This window comes from Aotus nancymaae, unplaced genomic scaffold (assembly GCF_030222135.1).
Source record: "Aotus nancymaae isolate 86718 unplaced genomic scaffold, 86718_ANA_hifiasm-v0.15.2.pri h1tg000007l, whole genome shotgun sequence".
Classification (NCBI taxonomy): Eukaryota; Metazoa; Chordata; class Mammalia; order Primates; family Aotidae; genus Aotus; species Aotus nancymaae.
Genome location: NW_026988418.1, coordinates 19,540,983 through 19,564,401, shown reverse-complemented (window position 1 = coordinate 19,564,401; position 23,419 = coordinate 19,540,983). Strand labels below are relative to the sequence as shown.

Here is a 23,419-nt window from a genome sequence, read left to right as displayed (position 1 = left end):
ATGACATAGACCAAGACTGGGGAAGGGGATTCCCAAAAGAAAATTTGGCTGACACATTTGGATGTGGAAAAAGGGGATGAACAGGTAAAACAACAAATTTCCACCACATATGTGATCTAGTACATGATGATTTAGAAATTATAAATTTGAACATAAAACTGTGCTTGATTTTTTGGAGTTATACAAAAACATTATAATTTTTAAGTGTTCTGCAGTTGGAGCAGAAGGTGAATATCAAATTAGAATATATATTCAAAGAGCTTCTTTTGAAGCCTCTTTTACATATATCCGAGTAAAAGCTGTAGTTGTCTATATTGATATATTTACTTAGTACAGTGCATTGCTTACTTTCAGCATTTTCTACTATTCATAGACTATTTACTGTGTATCAGATGTTGTATCTTTGGGAATAAAATGTTAAATAAGAAAATATTCCTGTCCTCATGGAGGTTATAGTATAACGGAACTTACAAGATACATCTAATTAACTCATAACTGGGACTTACCGGAGTTATTCAACTGATGCAACCAAGTTGTTACATTTTCAAAGAATGGATATGTAGATATATTCACTTTCTATAAGAATTAGTTAATTGAATATGTTGAATACTGATAATTTGCTTGGATCTGTGTTAGACACATTGTACTGATGGCCACCTTCATCCTTAAAGTCATTCTGTGATTCCCTTTAACACATGGAGTGAGGTAAATTGGCTCAGTGTCTTGCAGTGGGATAGGGAGCTAGGTGTTTGCCTAGGAGTGGCTTTTAAGCTTTTCAAGAATATCTTGCCTATATTGGGTGATCTGTAACTTTTCTTATGGTATAAGCATCAGTCACACCCCCAAATATATGTACATACATAGTTTGTTTATAAAGGCCATTGGGGAAAAATTTTTCAAGAACATCTGGGAAAGCTGTGAGGACAATGTCATTAAGTCTGGCTCCTGTGTTCTTTACAGATTCCATATCCATTCCCCAGGCCTCCCACCCTTGTTTCTTCATTCCTAAGGCATTGTAAATATAGTAAAGTCTACATGTATGTGTGTGTGTGTGTGTGCGCACGCACGCGTATGTGGTTGTGGTAGGAGGCTGGCCTCAGAGCCCTTGAGCAGGCTGTAAATAAGGGGCTAAGTCCATGGGGAGAGAGAGCAGTGTTGCCTAGTTGAAAAAGCTCTGGGCAAGGATTCTTGTGACCTGGCTTTGAATCCTGACCCTACCTCTTAGGAACTGTAGTCACTTAACATCTCAGTTGTCATTTCAAATACTAAAAGTGAGAATCCACTTCCTTATACTTCATACCTCCCAGGTAGCTTATGAGAATCAAATACAACACGATCTACGAAAATTGCTTTGAGCATGGAGGAGAGTTCTTCATTTGTAAGGCTTTATTATGTATGCCACTGCTCTCTCTATATGCCTTTGCTTGCCCTCTCTCACACAACTCATGATTTCTAGCATTCCAGAGGTGATATAGTTCATGCTTAGCATAAACATGTCTCTGTTTCATTTTCCATTTTTTAATTTATTCTCATCCATCAACCGTTTCCTCCAGGGTCTCCTACATTCTAGATACTGTACTAGGTGCCAGAGATGAGGAAGGAAGAATGATTTGGGGAAGAGAGTATGAATTTTGGATTTACAGCTGGTTTGAATCCTTACTGTATCTGTACAGCTTTGAAACAGTCAGCTAACTTCTCTACACATTCAGTTTCCCTATCTGTAAAACAGAAATAATTTCCATGATTTATCGGGACGTGGCTGAGTGCTGGAGGGAACACATGGCTCAATAAATCAGCTGTTATTTTCTTCAAGGCATTTGCTCTGCCATCTAAGAGCTCACAGTTTAGAAATGGAGATAAGACTTTTAATAAAGATTATTCTAAATCAGGGGAGAGATTAACTGGCTGGGAGGGACCAAAATCTTAGTGGTTGAGCAAGGCATGACTTAACTGAAGGCACCTAGCTGGCAAGCGGCAGAATGTAGTCTTGACTCCAAATTTCCTAGGGAGTTTCCAACAAGGTAAAAATCTTTAAGTTTGCAAAACTATTGTTTGGGCCTTGATCTTTAAGAACATTCCTGATTGGTAAATTTTCCAAACAAGAGAGGACATGGGAAATCCCACACCAGTCTAAGAAGCATATGCATAGTACTCATGGAATAAAAATTGTGGTTCATTTTTTCCTTAAATAAAATAATTAAATGTTTTACATGGAATTGAATGTTTCTGAGATGGAGATTTCTGGCACCAAAAAGTTGTTTGATTTTACAACAAATGGTTAGCGTCAGAAAATTACTCATCAGTTGGCCAGTCTAGGACTCTTTGGTGGTCTTGTCCTGGTTTACAGGAATGCAGGCTCTCAGCCAGTCAGCATGATGCAGTTGTGTATTGTTTCAGGTAGCAAATGTTACGTCTATTATGCAATAATCCCACTACAATCAGCTTTTCTAGACTTTCTTTCTGCTTCCCCACCTTTCCCCACCAAATGCCCATAGCATAATTGTATCTTCTTAGGTTTCGTTCTTACGTATGATGATGTCCTTGAGAGATCACCTTGAATATCATCACGAAGCAGGGTAAAGTAGGGTTTTCAATGCCCCTCTTTAATAGGCCAAATAGCAGCTCCCAAAGATAACAGGCCCTAATTCCTGGAATCTGTAAATGTTACCTTATTTGGAAAACAGTCATTGCCAATTTGATTAAACAAAGGATCTGGAGATGGGGATGTCATGGGTTTCCTGGGTGGGCCCTAAATACGATCACCGATGTCTTCTAAGAGAGCAGCAGAGGGAGTTTTAGTATAGAACAAGAGGAGAAGGCAATGTGACCACGAACACTAGAAGTAAACTGGAATGATTCAGACACAGGCCAGGAATGCCAGTAGCTATCAGAGGCTCAAAGAGGTAAGGAAGGGTTCCCCTCATGAGCACCTGGAGGCAGCACGGCCCTGCCAACATCTTGATTTCAAACTCTGGCCTCCAAAACGGAGAGAATAAATTTCTGTTGTTTTAAATCACTAAGTCTGTGATAATTTGTTACAGAAACTATAGGAAATGAATACACCCTCTATCTTCTTTGTGTAACCATTCCTTCACTCTCAATACTACAGAGAATGTTTAATTTTTTTTTTTTTTTTTTTTTTTGAGATGGAGTCTTGCCCTGTTGCCCAGGCTGGAGTGCAATGGTGCAGTCTCGGCTCACTGCAACATCCACTTCCTGGGTTGAAGAAATTCTCCTGCCTCAGCCTCCCAAGTAGCTGGGATTACAGGTGCTTGCCACCATGCCTGGCTAATTTTTTGTATCTTTAGTAGAGATGGGATTTCACCATGTTGACCAGGCTGATCTCGAACTCCTGACCTTGTGATCCTTCCATCTCAGGCTCCCAAAGTGCTGGGACTACAGGCATGAGCCACCATGTCCAGCCTAAATTTTATTTGTAGCAAAAGATTTTTTGAAATAAGCCCATATGCATTTTAGGATATGATGAGAGGCACCATGCTACAGCAGGTAGAGCTGGAAGGGTCCTCAGAGACCATGCAAACTTTTGATTGTAAACTGAGAAGCCAGGAGAGAGGGTATTGTGCTCAACGATCACTCAGTAAGTTAGCAGTATCATCAAGGCCTACCCCAAGAGTCAAGCCTTCTAACTTTGGTCAAGTGCTTTGTCTACCACAGATAGAGGGACACATCTATCTCTGTATAATTACTGAGGACTTCTGGCTCAGCAAGTAGGTAAGAGAGAACTTATTTAAGCTTGTTTGAAGAACGTTACTTTTTTAGTGCATTGTAGATTGGTCCTTTCACTCTGGTTAACAAACTCAGGAAACATTTTGGAGAATAGAAGAAGACAACAGCTTTCTCTTCAAGAAACAGATATGATTAAATATGTCTCCTTTGGAAAGATAGCCCTGATACACAGTGTGATTAGATGTGTGGACTGTGGGATCACAGGGCCTGGCTAGAATTCTGCCTCTGCTTCTTCCTAGTGCTGTGAACCTGGGCAAGTTACTTTCTAGGAGCCTCAGGCTTTTTAGCTGCTAAATAGAGATAGTAATAGTACTTGTCTCTGACTATTGTGAGGACTAAATAAGATGCTGTGTATAAAGGTGTCTTGCCTGGTCCCTGGCAATTAACCGAGGCTCCATATTTTTAATCTATTATTATGTAAGAAAGTAAGTTGTAGCAAAGTATATAGGATTTTATCTTTTTAATATTTCTTGTTTGGACATTTTACAGTGTAATCAGGAAAAACAGTAAAGATGAAAAGCAGGTCTGACTCACAGCAAGCAGAGCCTGCCCTGAGGTGCCCTGGTCTCCAGTGCAGCAGCTGCCGACGGTATTGTCAGGCTCCCAGAAGTGATGGGAATCCTCCAACCTCTCTTCTGGGAAATGTGTGGCTATAAATGTTCATTAAATGAATAAATAAACAAGATCAAAGACACCTTGATCCTGGCGGGAGTGAGGTGAGCCCATTCCTGTAACCTAAACTCCAAGTTGTATGACAGCCTGACATTGTCTAGAGGGCTAGGAACCGGTGGCAAAGGGAACTGCACTCTCATCCCAGCCCAGCCACTCAGAGCTTGTGACTGGGGCATATACCCTCTTAAGCTTATTTTCTTCTCTCTCTAACACACAGCCCCATCATAAGGCTGAAAAAGCAGGGTAAAAGATACAGAAGTGCTTAGTGAACAGAGAGCAAATCAAAAAAGGACACTATCTTATAGTCTATAAATACATAGTTACCAAGCTCAACAGAGTATACTTTATTTCAATCCTGTTCATTCTGCTCAATTTTCACAATATTAATTCATGTTCTCGTGACTTCCCTCTTGTCTGCTTATATCATGGTTGGTCGTCCCAATTCTTGAGGCTTTTCTCTGTGTATTCTAACTAAATAATCTTCCTTAAACACAGCTCCTGCCATGATATTTCACCACCGAATCTGTCTATAGCTCTCTTTCACTTACTATATAAAATGTCTGGGCATACAAGAAGGAAAGCATTTGTCAAGATACAGCGCCATCTGTTTTAACTAAAAAGCCCCAAAGAGAGCTGTGAACTTTGTTTACCTGGCCCTATTGCTGAGATGCCATTCCCTTGGTCCCTACAGGGCAGCTTTGCGTGACCCATTCTGCTGGAAAAAAAAAGGCTTTAGTTCCTGTTCCTTTGCCTTCAATTCTGTTCCTGGCTTCTAACCCCAGTTTAGACCTGAAAAATGGCTGCTGTAATTTGACCAGCTGCTGATCTTTTACTTGAATATATTTTGTACTTACCCTCTGGCTAGCTCAGGTAAGTTTCCTTCTAGTTGATGGCTGACATTCTCTGGACTTGTCCAGACTTCCCTATGAGAAGGAACAATTTGCTCTTTCATTCTACACATGTATTAAGTACCTAATGTATGCTAGGAACTATTCTAGCTGAAATATTCTAGCTGAATATGGTTCTTGCCCTTATGAAGCTTATACCTAAGCAAAGACAATAGCAATTGAAAAAGTTATCGTAAGTATGGTGAGAATTATTAAATAACAACAACAAAAAAAAAGATGCTGCAGGGACGGATAACAGTGGAACCCCTAACTTAGGTACTGAGTGTCAGGGAAGGCCACCTGGAGAAAGTGGCATTTGTCTGAGACTTAAAAATAATTGGAATCAAAGAGCAGTAGGGATCAGCATATGGGAAGATTTGTGGCTTAGACTATACCTAGAAATACCATCAACAGCTGCTGCAGTAGAGACCAGGGCACCTAAGGGCAGGCTCTGCTTGCTGTGAGTCAGACCTGCTTTTCATCTTTACTATTTTTCCTGATTACACTGTAAACTGTCTAATCAAGAAATATTAAAAAGATAAAATCCTATATACTTTGCTACAATTTACTTTCTTACATAATAATAGATTAAAAATATGGAACCTCGGTTAATTGCCAGGGACCAGGCAAGACACCTTTATACACAGCATCTTATTTAGTCCTCACAATAGTCAGAGACAAGTACTATTACTATCTCTATTTAGCAGCTAAAAAGCCTGAGGCTCCTAGAAAGTAACTTGCCCAAGTTCTTCTTGCAGTCACTCAGAATGGAAAGCCTCAGGGCATCCTCCAGAAAGCCTACTGATATAAAGTTGCAGATACATTTGGACTGGCTGGAGGTGGCACAATGCAGTGACATGAGCACTGAACAATCAGTCACATAGATCTACCTCTGCTACTGTGGGATATTTGATAAGTTCTTACCAAATCAGTTGCTGGCACATAATTTCCACATCTGTAAGACACAAATGATAGTGCTTCAGGATCATTGTGAATGACTAATGAAATAATGAACACGAAAGCACTTTGCAAACTGCCAACTATGTGAATTAAAGGGAGGAGGTTGGTTGTAGGGTGTCTGATCCAGCATATTCAGATGGAACAAGGAGCAGAAAATGCAGATCCTATCAGGAGCCAATTCTCTCAAAGTTTTATGCCATCTTAGGACATGTATGTTATGAATACATATGCTCCGTATATGTTATTTAGAGCAGTAAGAGTTATTTTTAATTTTATCTATACAGCCAACTCATCCCAAAGGAGACAGCCCTCTTTCTAAGTGATCACTGAAATTCCAGTTGCCTGGCTTACTGGAACCTAGTACCTCTGTAAATCTCTGGGACTGGGATGCTTGTGTCTCCCCCAGTGTTATATGACACCATGGATGGATTGTTTGTGCCACCCTTTTGCCAGCAAAAGTCAACAACTTTCTATAGACCCAATGGCCAATTATAGGCTGGCAGAGAACAGCTGGCTTGTTCTTTACATAAATTGCTTTGCATTTTGAGTAACAAAACTAAGCAATTGGCACTAGTATGGAGCCAAGAGCACCAAGCATCACATGGGTTCTGGAATGACTGTAGGCTTCTGGGAGATGTCAATCATTAGCACCATAGACATTAGCCATATTTGCAGTGTGATGACATGGCAGAGAGATTCATGGCCTAATCTCTGGATGCCCACCAGTTACTTTCTTTGGACCATTTATGAATGAAACACAGCAAGAGTGACACTCAGAATGCTCCTTTGCCAGTTAATCATTGGTCACTCCTAGCTTGAGGTACAATTGCTCTTTTAGTTACTAGTGAGCAAAGGTGGCACAAGAAGCCCCAGTCATCGAATGGACCTCAGGCAATAGAAATGTCTGGGGATGACTGTTTTCTCTGCAATCTGATTGCTTAATAGTGCATACATACAGGTATGTTATAGGGTTAAATTTTTCCTACAGGTAATGCACCAGCATGGTGCCCAGACACGATAAATGCTCTGCATACATTACTCATGACTATCATCAATTGAGCATGGAAAACAGGATCTAAGCTCACCAAAGAAAAAGTCCTTTAGAACAGCATATTCCTTTTCTTTGTGTTTCACACAGTATTTCCTCCTAGCCCCTTTGGACTGAGCACCAGAACTGTTTTCCTACTTATGAAGGCCAAATCCCAAGAGAAGAAAGGGCATTAGGGACAAGCCATCCTTGGAATTTGAAGTGGCAAATGCCTGAATGCCTGGCTTTGAGTGTGTGTATGTGTGCATTGTGCATGTGGTATGTTTGTGGTATGTTGTGTATGTGTGTAGTATGGTATGTGTGTGGTGCAGTGTGTAGATATGTGTGTAGTATGGTATGTTTTGTGTATGTATTGTGTGTGTGTGTGTGTGTATACTAAGCATTTGAAATGGGACTTTTCCACTGACAATCTCTAAAGGCAATTCTGGCTATGAATTCTATGTTAGCATGGTACTAGTACTACAAGAGCTTAGAGAAGGAAGAGACTGACGAGGAGGAGGTGGAATCTGTGGTCCTTCAACCAGTTCAGGACCAATTCCCATCTAGTGTCTGCTCTATTATATATACTATCCTGTGAGACGTGAGTTAGTACTCCTGTTTTATAATGGGAATACTAAGGACAGGAGGCGAAACAATTGTCCAAGATCATATAACTAGAAGAGATGGGACCAGGTACTGCCCTGGTGATGCAAAGTCAACCAATCTGAGGGAATAACAAGTCCAGGCAACAGGGTGATTAGAGCTTAGGAGGCTATAGCCACAGGATGTGGACAGTGGAATTTAAAAACTAGTGTTAGACCCTGGAGACTCTACTGGAGGTCTTAAGGAGCAATTGTCTTCAAAGCCCTCTTACTTTGGCTTTCTGAGAGAGCTAAAAGAGAATAATAGGGAAATTAGCCCCCAGAAACAGACCATTCCAGATACTCTGTATTCAACAGCAAGAGGCTGGGCCAAGTCAAGAACATTTGTGATTAAATTCCCTTGGGGTCACTTTCCAAGGACAAGTTTTAGATTCTACGTTGGACAAGAGTTGGGTTTTTGTTTTCTTTATTGTTGTGCCTAGACTTTGATTGCTATCTGCAAGGGAAACAGACAGTGGAAACTATTTCATAGGGACTGATGAGAAAAACATATTTTTACAGTGCCCTGAATAGCAATGCATCCTATTTGAAGTCATTATCATAATAATGGGTAAGGTGGAAGGAGGAAAAGATACCACAACTGACTTTAAAAAAAAAGAAAGCAAGAGAAAAAGAGAGAGAGAGGAGAGAAGAGAGGAGAGAGAAACAGAGACAGAGAAAGAGAGAGAAGAGAAAGATAATTTACAAAGTCAGAGTGGAGGTTGATTGCTGGTAAGAAATTTCCACTGAACATTAAGCTCTTCCTGATCTGTCTTCCTGCCTCCTGCCTGGGCTGTCTAATGGAGGAAAGTATATGTGATTAGGCATCTCCTGGATGCAGCATAATCAGGGCCTGCCAGGGCTGTCTGATGTGTGGAGTGCCTCATCACTTCCTTTATTTTTTTTATTTTTCATTCACTAATTCATTCTGTTATTTCTTTATTCATGCATCCATTTTTTTAAAGACACTTCCTAAGTGTCAGGCTAAGTACTTAGTATTAAGACAGCAAAGATAAATCAGTAAGACAAAGCTTCCCAGTCTAATGAAGAAGAATAGATGTAGATAATTATAGCATGTGTGATAATGCTAGAGTAAAGGTAGAAATGGCAGGAAGGAAGTAGAGAACAGAGTCTCTAATTTTCACTTTGTCATACCTATTTAGTGCTAGGAATATAGAACAAACAGAATGGTCCCTGCCTTTCCCAGACCTCGCAGTCTAATGAAAAAATGGCCATTCTGAAAGAAGTCTTTTATTTTTATTTTTTATTTTTTGCAAGAGGGTCTCAATCCATCACCCAGACTGGAGTGTAGTGGCATGATCTCATCCTACTGCAGCCTTGACTTCCCAGGCTCAAATGATCCTCTCCCCTTGGCCTCCTGAGTGGCTGGGACCACAAGCATGGGCCATGGGTTCAAGCAGTCCTCTCACCTCGGCTTCCTAAAGTGCTGGGATTATAGGTGTGAGTCACTGCGCCTGGCTCTAGAAGGAACTTGAATCAACAACCCAAAACCCATGGAAGATAAAATTTTAACTATTGGCAGGCTCAGTTAATAAGAGAGATGAGAAGACAACATTTTCTAGCCCTCAGGGTTCCAGGAGAGTTCAATAAAAAGCTGAGGGACTTACAATGGCTGAACTTGGTGTCTCTTGATTTGGTGTCTCTTGATCCACTGGGTAGATGGTATTGCTCTTTATGGAGGTGGAGAACATTGGAGGGAAAAATTTGTAGGGAAAAATGTTAATCTCCATTTTGGACACACTTAGCTTGAGATGGATATAGCACATCCAAGTGAAGATGTAAAAATGACAGTTGTGTATATGAGGCAGTAGGTCAGAAGAAAATGTAGTTTGGAAATACCAATTTGGGAGTTGTTACTCCCAACTTTGAGAAATCATTGAAAACAAGAACTCCGATGAAATCATCCAACAGTGGTCATGTGTTTTGTAGATAACTCTTTAGAACTTGAGGTGAGTAGAATCACTAAAACTCTGGCTGAAGCGGTTATTTAAAGAATCCTGCAATTTATTTGGTGCAACTATAAGCATTAATTCTCTATTCAAGAGGGATCATTTGGTCATCCAACTCAATGCAGTTTATGTGTCTGTTTCCACTGCAATGCTACTCAATGCAGTAATCCACGACAGAGCATTTCAATCTCAGATTGAACACCAGTCATCGGAGGTCTTATAACCATTGCTGAATGACATAGTGTAATGTAGAGGGAGCACCTTAAATCTAAGCCCTGGACTTGCCTTTTAAACCATACCACTGTCTCGTCCTCATTGCTCTCTTTTACCTATCTGTCTTTTAATAGCTATCTTTTAATAGCTCTACATTGAACTAGAGCTTACTAGTTCAATGTAGAGCTATTAAAATATCAGGTCTGATGTAGTAATTTAGTGATCTATCAACAAAAGAACAAAACTAATCTGGGATTGTTTGATTTTCTTGAATTCACGTGAACTTCTAGCAATCATATTCCCTTTTTTCTTTTGATGATTACAAAACATTTAGACCTCTTCCATCAAACTGTTCAATTGTGTGTGAGTTCTTAGTAATAACAGTGTCTTTTGTAAAAATGCTAGGCTTTTTTCATATTTAAGGATTATTGATAATCAATGCTATAGTTTGGCTGTGTCCCCACTCAAATCTCATTTTGACTCATAGTTCCCATAATCCTCACATGTTGTGGGAAAGACCTGCTGGGAGGTAATTGAATCATGGGGGCGGTTACCCCCGTGCTGCTATTCTCATGTTAGTGAATGAGTTCTCATGATATCTGATGGTTTTGTAAGGGACTTTCCCCACTTTTGCTCAGCACTTCTCCTTGCTGCTGCCATGTGAAGAAGGATGTGTTTTCTTCCTCTTCTGCCATGATTATAAGTTTCCGGAGGCCTTCCCAGCCATGCTGAACTGAGAGTCAATTAAATCTCTTTCCTTTATAAATTACCCAGTCTCGGGTATGTCTATATTAGCAGCATGAGAAGGGACTAATACAGTCAATATATTAATATTAACTATCAATATTGTATTGAAGTAAGTTGTCAGTCAAAACCTTCATTTCCTACAATGGGGGCAGCCTAGACCCCAGAAATTTGGGACATGCTCAGGGTTTAAAGAGAGTTTGTAGCACAGGTGAGACTGCTGTCTTGTACTCTCTCTTCCATCTTGAGTAGGCTTTGTCCATTTGTTGGCTAAACATTTCCCTATTTCTAAGGAAAGAGACTGGGAGATATATGAATTTGAACTTTTTACAAGTCAGTCTGCTATTGCAACATAACTCTATTGCAACATAACTCTGATGAGTTAAATTCAAATGAATCAGAACCAGATGGACAAATTTTTTTGAAAACAATGTGTTTAAAAGTGGAGGAGAAGGAAAAAAACTTCTGGTAAAACTCTCAAAGAGCTGCGGCTGCATCATACATGAAACACTTTGCCCTGCTTTCAGCTACTTCCAACACGGGAGAAAATGACATCTCAGAGCTCCAGGGGAAGTAGGGTGGTGAGGGTAGGGATGACACCCACCATCCTGCAACTAGTGTGACTTTTTTAATCCCTGTTTTCTCTGAGGTCATGTTTGGCAGGCAAGTGAAGTTTAGATGAATAAAGCCATAAGCCATAAGGAATCAATTCTGTGGAAAAATCCAGGCATAAACTTTTAACATGCATTTCTCTTGGACTGTAAGTAGATTCAAATTTTCAGATTCAACTAAGGTCTCCTGAGTCCTTATTAAATGGACAGTTTTGTGCTAAACACTTGCATGGTTCTTCCCTCTCTTTGTCAATCCAATGAAGTTGCAAGGTGACAGGATTATGAACATTTTACAGATGAGTGATCTCAGGCTCTGAGAAATAAAGGGACTTATTCAAGGTCACACAGCTAGAAAGCAATAGAGCTATGCCACCCAACACAGTAGCCACTAGTCACATGGGGCTAAGCAAATTTAGATTAGTTAACTCTAAACAAAATAAAAAACTCAGTTGCTCAGTTGCACTAGTTACATTTCAAGAGTCTACTGTCACCCATGGCTATTGCTAACCTATTGAAAAGTGCAGCTAGAGAACATGTCCATCACTGTAGAAAGTTCTACTGTACGGTGCTGCTATAGAGCCTGGGTTTCAACTGTTACCATTATGACAAATTCTGTGCTCCTTCCATTATGCCAACCTGAGTTGTCTCACATAATGCAAGCCTCCAAAAAGGAAGGCAATTTCTCCTAAATACAACTAGAAACTTTCTCCTCACCCTGGGTAGAGTATACCCGGAGACTCAGGCTGATTTTTTATTAAATCTGCTTTGTCCTTGCTGTGGCCACTGTAGAACAGCTATGGACCAGGACTCACATGGAGAAGGGAGGAGAGGGAATGGGTTGGCTACACTGCTCCCCCACTGGGCTCACCTACATTTCGGCAGTATCCTGGGACTCAGGCAGAGGCTGTCACCTGGGGGAGTATTGACACTCAGCAAAATTAGGAAGGAGTACAGAAGAAATCAGCATGGCAGAGTGGAAAGATGGCACACATTTAGTCAAAAAGATTTGGGTCTGAATTCATAGCCTTGTGGCCTGGAGCAGGTCGTGAAGAGGGGATGGTGCCATCTCCTTTACAGGCATCTGAGGATTTAGGCGTCATAGCAGCTGTGAGACCCTCAGAACAAAGCTAGGTCCCTCCGCTTTGGCCAGTTGTGCCTTGCTCTCACCACCCCTTTCCTTGCCATCAACCCTAATAGTGTCAAAGAAAACACTCTTTGATTTCAACCCTTCCCTCCCATTTTCAAAACTAGTTGTCAGGAAAACTGCTGCTATTATCCTTTACAGTAGGTATGAATTATAGTAACCTTCTAGAGGTGTCTTTCTTTTCTTCTTGGTTTTTTAACTATTCTTTAATTTTGGAAAAGTGAGCATCTTTATTTTAAACCTCACATGAAGATAGGTTTAGAATTGGGTAATCGGAGAATGACAATCAGATTTACTTAGGCAAAATTAATAAATTTTAATCTGGGAATGTTTTTCTCTGCTATTTGTTAATTTCAGTATTGGATTCCATCCTACAAAGTATTCATAGCAGCTTACTCGATATGACTCTAATAAAATAGTAAAGTTGAAATTAAAAATATTTAATATTCAGAATTTAGCAAAATATAAATTAGAATAGAAGGTTAAGATCACAGAGAACAACAGAAGCTAGAAATGGAGATCATAAGGGAAGATACAACATTGAAATAATGAAATTATACAATTCATATCATTAACCAGTAGTCAAAAATGTCATATTTATCCTTTATTGACTAACAGTTTATGGAATTATACACAGAACCTGCCACATGATAGAAGTTTTGCAAATATTTCTCAAATGGTGTGAGAAAAATAAACCTCCAAGAGGTGCGATGATTTGTGAAGTCCACTCAGCTAGTTAGGAGCAGAGCCAGGATTCAGGCTCTATGGCTCCTGACCCTAATTCATTGCCCTTTTGAGTGATCACAACTCATATTTACTCAACAGTAGAAATGTACAGTATACGAGCCTTTTTAATTCTGGGATATTTCTATTGAGCTCCCCAACACTTGAGAAGTGGGCATTGTTTCCCCGTATTACAGATGAGAAGTGACTCACACAAGGTGACACAACTTATAGGAAACATAGTAAGCATTCGAATTCTGATAGTTTCACTTTATGTCCTGTGTTTATTCCACCATAACCTAGATCTTTCTCTTTTGCACCGTTCTCAAAGTTGCAAAACTAAAAATAAAAAGAGAAATGCAGTATTTCCAAATTAGGGCATTAAACATCTATGAGTGATCTGTGATGTGATATTTTCAACTTCTTCTAACAGGAAAAGGAACCCAAGGAAGTCCACTGGTCAGTAACTCTTGCATACTCATGGAACAAATGCCATGATATTTGCTTTAATTAAAGGGTATTTAAGTTCTGAATATCCACTCAGGGCTGATTTCAGGCTAAGCCTGTGTGTCTTGGTGTGCAGAGCACGTGAAAAGGAGTCAAGTGGGAGGCTGAGGTGGGTGAATCATGAGGTCAAGAAATCAAGACCATCCTGGCCAACATGGTAAAACCCTGTCTCTACTAAAAATACAAAAATTAGCTGAGCGTGGTGGTGCATGCTTATAGTCCCAGAAACTTGGGAGGCTAAGGCAGGGGAATCAATCACTTGACCTTAGGAGGTGGAGGTTGCAGTGAACTGAGATTGCAGTGCACTCCAGCCTGGTGACAGAGCAAGACTCTGTCTCAAAAAAAAAGAAAAAAAAGAAAAGAAAAAAGAATTGCCCTTGACCATGTCACCAGAGCTGCTCAGTGGCTCCATCAATGCAGCTGTTTCCAATTGATTATTTTTTTCTTAAGGACACTGCTGGGGAGGGATGTGTTGATGTGGGGTGTGTGTGTGTGTGTGTGTGTGTGTGTACATACCAGGGTGACTTTTTCCCCTCAATGTGTGTTTTATGATCTTCACAGATGTAAGACTTCACCATGAAGAGAAGGGAGGGGAGAAAGGCTATTATTTGGGCAAGGAGGAGAATAGGTGAAACGGATGGGAGGCAGGAAACAGAATTGTGTAGATTTAATTGGCCTTGTTTTATAGCAGTTAGCTCTGTTTTCACGGGGTAGCAATGAATAGGCCCATAAAGGTGAACTGTTTTTCACTATTATTAGTCCAGGAGATGAAAGTTTCATTGTTATTCTTCCTTGAAGCTCAGAAGGCCACTCCAAATATTAACTCCTTTTCACCTCAGGGACTCAAAATTTCATGGAACCATTTGAACTTGGCTCGGTTTATAATAATGATCCCGTTTCTCTGTAAAGTGATTCAGCTTACAAAGCATTGCTTCATCTTATCCCAACTGCTCTTTGAGCTTCAAAATAATCCTGCAAAGTATCCAGTGAAGATTATTATTCCCATTTTCTTAACAAGGAAACTGAGGCCCAGGGAAGTTAAGTGAGTTTCTAGAAACCCAGGAAATACCAGACTTAGAAAGGAAGAGAAGGACACCACTATTTGCTGATTGTCAACTCTATGCCACCCGCTGTGTTGAAAGAGGACTCTAAATCCCTGAGAGGTTGTATTTGACCTGAAGTCATTCTATGCAGGACCCGCCAATGATGGTGGGGGGCAGAATCAGAAACTGAGCCTACTTGCTAATAAACTAGTGCTGCCTTCCACAAACTCTGCGAATCACAGCCACGGCGCAAGCTTTGAAGGGAAAAAGACCTCAGCATTGATTACCCCAAACCACTGACAAACCAAACATTATGGAAATCAGGACCCACCACTGAATAATAACTCACATGTGTAAGGCGCTTGCAAAGGCGCTTTGCAGTCGATGCTTCTTTAACCTTCACAGCAATCTCACGAGCTAGATAGTATTATTATTCCATTTTACAAATGAGGAAGGGGAGGCTCAGCAAGAGGGGTAACTTATCCAGGGAGACACAGTTAGTGGTTGGCAGAGCTGGAATTCTAACACAGGCCTGTCTGAGTCTTAAAGAAGATTCCTGTTTAATTCATGTTTCTCACAGGTTAACTCCTGTTTCAATTAGGTCCATTTCTGTGGTCCCATACCTTAAATTTAATCTACCCCATCCCTCCAGTTTTTCAAAATCGTCTCCCTCCACCTCTCGAGACACATCTCATACTCCAGCCCTGTGCTAGTGGGTGCTTTTTCTCTGACCTCCCGACTCCCTGCTGCATTGGTCTTTGATTCTCCAGTTCTTTGTGTCTGAAACAGAATTTTCTTCCTGCTTTTCCTTTAAGAACGCTGTTCCTCTTTTAAGGATCATCTTCAATGCCATCAGTTCCAAGTACCCTTTCAGGATCCTTGTATTAGGTGTGCTAGGCCCCTGTATGCTCTCTTACGGCCCAGACTGTAATACTTACCCTGTCTCCCTCACCCTCCCTTGATCCCACCTTGAATGACCAGGCAGGGTCTCATTGCTTCATCCTCAGACTGACCATGGCCACTGACACACACTGGGGACATAGCAGACATAAAATGAGCATCATCTTTAGATATGCAAACACTGACAAGTACCATAAGCCACGTAAGTGGCTTCCCAACATTCCTGCCCTTGGTGTGATGTAACTATTCAGGGCTTTGGAATCAGATAGATCTGATTCCAAATTCCAGCATACCCACGCCTACACTGTATAACCCTGGGCAATTACTTATCTGGGCCTCCTGACCCTCAGTTCTGTTCTCCGTTAACATCATGACAGCACCACCTTTCTTGCAGAAGCAGTAACTGTGAGACTGAATGAGAGAGAACAAGCATTCAGGAGAGTGCTTGGCACAAAGAGAACGCTCAGTGAATGCTCATTGTTAGGCAGAGCTATCCTTGTTGTCATAGTTTATAATATCTCCCAGCAATGTGATCGAATTTCCTTTTGATTTAGCTGTGCATGCAACTGTCTAGCTTTAGAGTTTAACTCCTCACCTTGACCAACACTTAACTCTTCTGTTTCACTTCCCATTTCTTCTGCCATTTCCCATGTTTGTTTCACTGTTGCTGGTATTATGTATTTAGAGTTGTGGCTTCGTAAACTGTTTCTTAAACTATCCCTATGGTTTGAGAGGCAGCATATTGGGGAAAGAACACTAGGCAGAAAGGAGTAGGGGAGACAGGAAACAGAGGTGGAATCTGTTCCTGAAGAAATCCACTCAATCTCTCAGGGACTTGTTTGTGTTATCCGCTGATTGAGGAACATTTGCCAATATAGGGCATATAATCCCTTAGAGCTTCAATGCACTGTATTTACAAACCTGTTACTTTCCTCCTATCTTGAGACACCAAATACTCTTAGAGGTAAAGTTGACTATGCAAGTGCATCCCTCCCACCGTCCTACACACACACACACACACACACACAGACACACACACACCCCCCAAATGCTCCGAGAAAACCCACAGTTCTGTTGTTTAAACATGTTGTTTTCTTTAACCAAGTGCTTGTTTGCAAACGTTTTCTGATCGCGACAGCAGTGAGGCCACCTCTCTTAGAGAAGACTGAGTTCTTTCTCTTTGAAAGATGCTGTTTATTGAAATAAATTCCACCTCTTTCTTTGTTTGGCTTTTCTTTTGTAAACAATCAAAACCAATTGGCAAAGTCGGGGAGCTTGTTTTAGTCCAATGTGGTATCTGGCTTGATTTCTTTTTTCCTCTTAAGCTGAAGTACAACCCACATTATTGTGAGCCCCAAATTCCTTCGCAAGAGGCAATTAGTTCCATAAGCATTTACCAATGGTATACCATGCACCAAGCACGGTAGGGAAAAAGAAAGATCCTTTTGTTGTTGAGCTCAGGAACAAGGAGGGTCAGGGCTGGGAGGAGCATTAGAAGCCATCTAGTCCAGGGGTCCCCTACGTGTTTTCACAGCATACTTGTCCCATGAGTAGTTCCTCAGAAAATGCCCAGGTGGCTGATGACATTGGAAGAAAATAAAAGGCATACATAGGATTCACAATGCACCTGAGTATATAAAAGGTTCTCAAATTTGCAGTTTAAAAAATTATGTTTAATTTTGCTTAATTCTGTTTCCCAAATTTATATGATGAGATGACTTGTATGTGTGTGTGTGTGTGTGTGTGTGTGTGTGCATGTGTAAGCAGGTGTGTGTAGGTAACGCTAATTAACCACAGAGTGAATTTGTACCCAGGCATTTCAGGTACAAAATCCCTACCCACTCCCTACTTCACCAGCTGTACCTGCTAAAAGTTGGCCATCAAAGTGTAACCCACCAGCTGCATCTGGCTCACTTACCTGTGGGGTTTGGCCTTTGTGGTCTTATAAACAGGATGTTATACATTTTTGAACTATTTACCAACATTTGGAAGTTGGGTGTTTTCTTACAAAAAGCCAAGATTCTTACAGAATTGGCAGATCTGGCAATAGTGGGCCACAGTTTATCATGGAGGCAGCGGGAGCACAGCTGTTCCCCTTGGACAGGGCACTGGCTCTCCAGCTCACCACATTCCTGCCCAGGTTGACTCCACTAGCTGGTGTCATAGGCTTGGTCCTCGTGTGTATTTGAGCTGACAACCCCTGGTTCAGAGCACATCCTAACAACGCCATATGTTTTCTCCTTGTATTCTCTTGCTTTTCATTCTCAAGAGGTGATTGGTGTCTTTGATGAGGCTATCTTTTGGCAGATAAAACCCAACGACTGCCTGACATAGATGAACTACTGGATATTAACAATAAAAGAGAAAATATATTAAGAGTATAGTCTGTGTCGACCTCTGTATTTAGCAAGGATTTTTAAATTTAATATTCATAACAAACACAGTGTAAGTATTATGATACTACCTTCTGAGATAAATTAGAGCCCAGAGTGATTAGTATAACTTGCCCCAAATTACACAGTTTATAAGTAACAAAGTTAGGGTTTGAATATAGAAAACATGCTCTTAACCACTATACTACATTTTGTAAAGTATTGTTTTATAGAAGCAGCATCATTTTATTTTTTGAAACATTTTATTTTGAACTAATTTTAGACTAATAGACAAGTTGAAAAAAATATTACAAAGAATTCTGTCATACACCTTTTGCACCTAAGGTTAATATCTTAAATAGCTATAGTACAATTATCAAGTGATGAAAAGTAACATTTGGTACAATATTATTAACTCAACTACAGACCTTTTTCTAATTTCACCCATTTTAACACAAACGTTTTTCCCTGTGTGTTCCAGGATCTTATCTAAGAGCTCAGATTGCATCTGGCTGTTATTTCTCCTTTTGTCTCCTTCAGTCTGCGGCAGTTCTGCCTTCCTTGGCTTTCATGACCTTGACAGTTTTAATAAATGCTGATTAGGTATTCTATAGAATGTCTCTCAATTTGGGTATGTCTAGTAATTTCTCATGATAGGAAAGAGGTTATACATGATTTTAGCAATATCAAAAAAAAATGTTGTGTCCCTCCTATATTTAAAAGTTTATGCCATTTATTTGTGTTATTGCTGGTAATGTATTTTTTCTTCAAATACAGAATAATCTCTGTATTGCTTCTTTTCTAACTTTTTTGCTGGTAATGTATTTTAATCACTGGGTTAAGTTGGTGTCTGCTGAGTTTCTCTGCTATAAAGTTACCATTTTTTCTTTGCAGTTGATATATTTCTTGTAAAAGATAATTGGAAATTATGCAAATCTTGTTTTTCCTCAAACTTTTGTCTACTAATTTTAGCATCTTTTCCTTGACCTTATCTGAAACATTGTGCTTTCATTGATTTTAGAAAAAGAATTATAAAATGAATAGAATACATTAAAAGATTATAGCAAGAATCAAGATTTTAATGCAAAATATTTGAAAGCTACTTCTTTACTTAACAATAAATATTGCCTTTGATTTCATAATAGAGTTAACATCGTAATTTCACCTGAATACATTTTAACACTTATAGTTTGGAATTTATTTTCTTATTTTTAACAGGGACAGCAATAGCAATTGAAAATATTGCTGCAGAAATAGAAAGTCATTAAGAGTAGATGCTCTAGTCAGACTACCTGGTCTGGGAAGCATGAAAATGTCACTCACTAACTATGGGTCTTTTAGTAGTTTATGTAATTAGTTATGCCTCAGTTTCTCATAGAACCAATGTGAAGCTTAAATAAGACAATATATGTCAAATACTTAACTTAGCACAGTACCTGGCACATAGTAAGTGATTGATATATATTTGTTAAATTTGAACTTAAACACAATGCCTGGTATATTGTGATTGATATATATTTGTTAAATTTGAACTTAACGTATTCAACCATTAACCTTAGATGTAACACTTAAGAATTGTAAAGGGTCTGAAATTTTTCCCTACTTGCAAAGTAATACAGGTTACTCTGCCAGTTTCATGGATGCTGACAAAAGTCACAAGACTCTGGGACCAGAAACAAAGGCCTTTATTACCCACCAAACAGCAAACAGCATGAGCTTCTCATTCTCATTGGTAACCCTTGTCTTCCCAATATCATGGGGGCAACGCTGAGTAGCCCACATAGAGGGATTGTTTCACTAATGAGGAATCCTGAGCTTGGGAAATCTTTATCTTTTTTATTGGAAAGCAAAAATCCTGCTGTCTGCTCCAGAGGAAGACACTATCTCTGTCTTCTGAGGTTGTTTATCATATAAGTATCCTTGAAAACACAGCCCGAAACAAAAGATGTCAGTGCCTTTGCTCAGAAGATGTGCAGAAGTGGGGGAGAATCATGGAGACTGGTCTCCTAACAACACTGAGCAACGTTTGATGCTTTCTTTGTAAAACAGGAAATTGACCTGTAGGGATTTTTACCAGCTTTCCAGAAAAGGATAGAAATTAGTCTGTTTAGTTAATTCTATAATGACTCCTGGTTTCTAAAGGCTCTTCATTTTATTTGCTACTGTATTTCAGCTTCGGTAGAGTTTTCCAGTATAGAAATTGTACATTAATGCTTTTTTCCTTCTAACAAGGCAATATAAGATTCCAACTACTGTTTCTGGTCTGATTCTTAATTGTGTCTCAGCACAACCAGCTCCTGAATCAATGTTCTGTCTTGTCCATACGGAGAAAATTCTCTTCTCTATATATCTGTGATGGGCTTTAGTAAGGGTAGGGGATGCCTGTGGACATACAACATAACTTCAACTATGCCCAGCTCCCTCTCTGACTCTTTTCTGTTTTTTACAGCGGAGGCTTTTAAAGCATTACATCTGTTTCTAATCACTTCCTTTAGTCTTTTTCTGTATGATCGACTCAGCAACCTGACTTGTAAAGGAGTCCAGACTACCTTGTAAGACACCCAACATATGTTTTTAAAAATGTTCATTTAATATGTCATTTGGAAAACAAACACAAACACACAATAAAAGTTTTCTTCAGTGTTTGCATTCAACACAGAAAGAATTAACTACCCTTTTATGGACATGGAATTTACTGACTAAATCACAAGAAAGATGTTTAAAGCAATAATTTTTGCTTTTTAAAAAGAAAATATTTTTTAAACTATGACCTTTTCATACATAGTTTTCTATGTATAGAAAATAATCTAGCAGACATCTACCATATATGAAAAAGATTCAACAGACATTAAGATCTTGCCATATTCGTTTCAGCTTTCTCTTAGAGAGAGAAAAAAGGAAAGAAACAGTTAAGCACAATATTCTCCTTTTTCAAAGGTGTAACTTCTGTTATCTGTGCTTTAAAAATTATTATAAATTATATCACATTGGAAGTATTCTTTTGCTAGATACCTTTTGCATTCAATGTTACATTTTGGTCATTTATCTCTGTTGATATATTTTGATCTTGCTTATTAATTTTAAAGAACTTTAGCCGGGCGCAGTGGCTCACGCCTGTAATCCCAGCACTTTGAGAGGCTAAGGCAGGCAGATCTCTTGAGGTCAGAAGTTCGAGACCAGCCTGGTCAACATGGTAAAACCCCATCTTTACTAAAATTACAAGAATTAGCTGGGCATGGTGGCAGGTGCCTGTAATCTCAGCTACTCAGGAGGCAGAGGCTCAAGAATTGCTTGAACCTGGGAGGCAGAGGTTGCAGTGAGCTGAGATCATGCTACTGCACTCCAACCTGGGTGACAGAGCAAGACTCTGACCAAAACAACAACAACAACAACAAATTTTAAAGACTATATTATCATTGTAATGTCATGTCAGGAACTGAATGAACTCTGTCCTCACGTCATCAGATTCTGGGTTTGAAATCTGAGTCTACTGTAAACTGTGATGTACTCAACATCAATTTGCCTAGTATCTTTCGGTCTTCATGTCCTTATACAAAAAATGACAACAATAATATCAACATTATTGAGTAGTTGTGAAGATTAAAGGAGGTAGTGCATCTAGAGTGCACAGAATAGTGTATTCATTTGCTGGGGCTGCCATAACCATCCCCACAACCCCAACCCAGACTGGATGGCTTAAACAGAAGTTGTTTATTTTCTCACAGTTACAGAGGCCAGAAGTCCAAAATCAAGTTTTCAGAAGGCCTGGTTTCTTCTGAGGCCATTTTCCTTAGCTTGACGATGACTACCTTCCTGCTGGGGCCTTACATGGTCTTTTCTCTGTGTGTGCATCCCCTGGTGTCTCTTTATTTGCTCAAATTTCCTTTTCCTGTAAGGACAACAGTCAGATTGGATTAGGGTCCACCCTAGTGGTCTCATTTTAACTTAATCACTTCTTTAAAGGCTCTATCTCCAAAAAAATCATATTCTGAACTGGAGGGTTAGGGCTTCAACATATGAAATTTGGGGAGCCACAATTCAACCCATAAAACTAGGTACTATTCTTGGTTAATGTTATTTGTGTGCTCCTTAGTTTGTGTACACATCCATTCCCCCAACATCACCACTGAGAAAGAGTAGGGTTTCTACTTTTTAACAATTCTAAAAAGTTCATTTTTGTATAAGCAACTTTGGATATATACAAGATAGGTTTCTTTTTTTTCTTTTTTTAGGCTAGAAATCTAGAAGCGGAGTTGCTGAGTAGTAGACTATGTGAATCTCTACAACTTTCAACTTTACCATGTATTGTCGAATTGCTCTCCAAAGTGATGGTACCAATTAATGATCCTACCAATAAGGTATGGTATGCTTTTCTCCCACATCCTTGTCAACATTAGGTGTTACCAGATTTATTAATGTTGACCAATCCTTTTTTTTTTTTTTTTTTTGAGACAGGGTGTCCCTCTGTCACCCAGGCTGGAATGTAGTCATGCAGTGTTGGCTCACTACAACTTCTGCTTCCTGGGCTCAGGCAATCCTCCGGTCTCAGCCCTCCAAGTAACTGGAAATAAATGCAGGACCCAACATGCTGGGCTAATTTTTTTATATTTTGTAGCGATAGAGTTTCGCTATGTTGCCCAGACTAACTCCTGAGCTTAAGCAATCTGTCCACCTTGGCCTTCCAAAGTGCTGGGATTACAAGCATGGGCCATCGTGCCCAGCCAATGTTGGCCAATATTAATGCTACATCATGAATTTGAGGGTTATCTCATTGTTTTAATTTGCATTTTTCTGATTTTTAAGTAATTTATTAATTTTTGCCAGTATGAATCTGGTAAATAATATTTGAGTGTCTTCTCATAAACTTGGCATTTAGCCTCTTTGCTCTCCATTAACCAACAGTTTACACCCTTTTGCAAAGTCCTTTGAACAGACTGCACTATGGACCTCACCATAGTTAAGCCATGGTGACCCCTGTGATCTGCGCATATACCTCCAGATGGCCTCCTGGAACCAGAAAGTCAGAGGTAACAGGAAAACCACAAAAGAAGAAGAATGACTAGCTCCTGCGGTGCCTGGTTAGCTGACTTTGCAACCTTCTGCCATTGTTCCTGCCTCAACTGTTCCTGTCTCAACTGATAAGCCAAACTTGTGACACTGGATCTTGGACCTTGTGACCCTGAACTGCAACTTCTGTAACTTTCCACTGCCTACCTCAAACCTATAAAACCAATTCCTATCCCACAACCCTCCGCTGA

General features: G+C 39.8%; 1 long non-coding RNA gene across 1 annotated transcript; it reads left to right on the top strand.

The window, feature by feature from the left end:
- LOC135272685 (uncharacterized) lies at positions 1 to 22,728 on the top strand. Its single transcript, XR_010340687.1, has 3 exons — positions 1 to 84; positions 22,394 to 22,519; positions 22,617 to 22,728. It is a non-coding gene; the product is annotated as an uncharacterized LOC135272685 (long non-coding RNA).
- Positions 22,729 to 23,419: the final 691 nt, after the last annotated feature.